Source organism: Macadamia integrifolia, unplaced genomic scaffold (genome assembly GCF_013358625.1).
Source record: "Macadamia integrifolia cultivar HAES 741 unplaced genomic scaffold, SCU_Mint_v3 scaffold3318, whole genome shotgun sequence".
Classification (NCBI taxonomy): Eukaryota; Viridiplantae; Streptophyta; class Magnoliopsida; order Proteales; family Proteaceae; genus Macadamia; species Macadamia integrifolia.
The window spans coordinates 16,278-18,820 of NW_024869392.1; the positions used below are offsets into that span (position 1 = coordinate 16,278).

The 2,543-nt window shown below is 43.3% G+C and overlaps 1 pseudogene; it reads right to left on the bottom strand.

Moving 5' to 3' along the window:
- Positions 1-30: 30 nt before the first annotated feature.
- Positions 31-1,373, bottom strand: LOC122068002 (annotated as a pseudogene).
- Between the last annotated feature and the right edge of the window lie 1,170 nt (positions 1,374-2,543).

The window sequence follows — 2,543 nt, forward strand, 5'->3', positions numbered from 1 at the left end:
AAAAAAAAAAAAAAAAAAAAAAAAACTCTATTAGTTAATTAACAAATTAATTACACTGTAGAGGACGCCACGCTCGGCGCTGAGTTGGAAGTCGTTGAGGATAGGGAGCTTCTCGCTGTTGAGGCTGGTGATGCGTTCGACATATGGGTTGTACACGTCAGCTCTTGTGGGTCCTCTATGTTCTCCCTGAGCCTCACGCTGCACAAGGTTTCCTCCAACCCATTCCTTGGTCTCCCTTGTCGCTCTCTATGTTCCTCTTCTTCCCTTCTTGGTGGGGTTATCCCTGAAGCCCACGCTCCACACTCACGATAATGCCTCTGTTGTCGTCTTCACCCTGTAGCTTCCTTGCAGTCTCCTCATCCACTCCTGACACTTCAGACAGCCACTGCGTATCGAAGCCATTGAAGAGGCTGATTCCTGACTCTTCTGCTTCCCTCTCTTCACCCTTGTATCTCGAACCTCTTGAACCTCGTTGGCCTCTCTCGTCTTGTGAGCCTTGTCGCCGCCTTTGTGGGTTTCCGGCGAGGAGGTATTTCTTTACAGATTAAAGCAATAAAGATTAATAATTTGGTTAAGAAAAATTAAAGAAATTAAGGTTTAAATTTGATAATTAAAATAGGTTAATTTGGTTCTTGCCTTGTTTCTATCGTCTAGCTGGTTTAAGTCGTTGGTGGTGTCGTAAAGGGCGACGAGGACGAGTTCGTTTTCTCCATCGTTGTTGATCTAGTGTCTGATGCCGTTGGGGACAACCAGGATATCATGTCGTTGGAACCGTTGGATCCTCTGGTGCTGATCCCTTGATTGCTGACCTTGTTCTCCTTCTCCTCTTTGTGCTTGTCTTTCTCGTTGGTATGATTGGAATGTCTCAGGGCAACCGGGTAGCAAGTTTTGTTGGTATCCCCTACCTGTGTGGATAAGAAAAATCGGTTTTGGTGAGTTAAGAGTAACTCATCCGAGTCAATTAGCTAAAAGCTAGAAGGGATATATACAGTTAATTAGCTAGGCTTGCCTTCGACAATGAAGATAAGCTTAGGTGCACTGGTGTAGGAAGGCAAGAGTAGGCCTCTGGGTCGGATAGAACAGCGAGAAAAGGTGACGCAGGCACATTCCAATTGGTCGTTGTCCTCGTCCCAGAACTCGATATGACCAGCCTCGGACTCTACCCTGCGAGTGGGTTCAAGAGCATCGAGGTTCTCGATCCTACACTTTCTCTGTTCTGTGAACCTGCGTTGATGATGATGCTGGTGGTGGTGTTGCAGTTGCTGTTGTTGGCCTCCCCATCTCCACCATGATTGATGCTCAAATCGAGCTAAGGAGCCATGAAATATCACAAGTAAGCAAAGACCAAGAGGAAGAAAAGAAGCGTTAACCATGTTGTAATGGTAGTAGTAGTAGTAGAAGAAGAAGATCTCTATGCTCTGAGGTGAGTGGCGACTGGGGTGTGTTGGTATTTAAAGGTGAGAGAGACGGGTCAGTCGTGGACACATTTCAGGCAGTTGGTGAAGGATCCTTAGGCCATTTTTCAGCTTGCATCGATACACAGCGCTGCTCTGCTAAGGAGGGAGGTGATCATGCGTTACAGAAAACAGTACAGAACTACACGAATCTGCCCCTGATTTTGGTGTATGTACATTTCGTAGTGGGAGGTGACCATGGGTTTCAGAGAATAGTATAGAACTACATGAATGTGTCCGTGATTTGGGTCTCTGTACATTTCTTGATAGATGGTCATGTCCCAAAGAATACAAAGTAAAACCCTAATTTTGGTGCATGTGTACATAGAAAATCCTAATTTTGGTGTTTGTATGTTACATTAGTGCGGAAATGTTTTCTGTGGGGAATGTGGTTCCTTTACGTGTATGAAGGCCAATGAGAGTGTATAAGGAAGCATTCACAAAAACATCATTTTCCCTTATATAGGGGGCGGGCTAGCTGGTCATTCCCCCCCCTCCCCTTCTAGAAGGAATAGTGACACTCCTTCACAAAAAAACATTTTTCCAACAGTAAGTTACAGGAAACGTTTCTTACCTTAAAGCCTTTGCAATATATATATATATATATATATATAAAAGAAGTTTTTATTATTTTTCCTTCTTTAATTTAAAAAAAAAATGAATAAAATATGCTTCTGTGAATAGGTTCAGAGAACCCTTTCCCATAACTTATATAGAATATCTCTTCGATCTCAGCTCACTGGCTATATGTTATGATCCGGTCGAATACTACTCAATAAAAACGTGGCATGCAAAGGGATACACACATCTAACACAATGGCATCAACTAGCTAATGGAGGTCTAGCATAAGTCTAGGGAGAGCTCCTGTATTCAACCCTCCTAACCCCCACCCTCTCAAAACTAGTAGTAATAAGTGGGTCCATTGGCCCCTGTTGTGGTCCTTGTCTGGCCCCATTGTGGGTCTAACTCCAAAAAAACATAAAACAAAAGGGCTTAGGTTTCTAGAGTGACTTCTTTGGCTCCCAATTTTATGTTGAAGAGTACAAAAGTAAAACCCTAATTTTGGTGTGTGTATGTTACATTAGTGC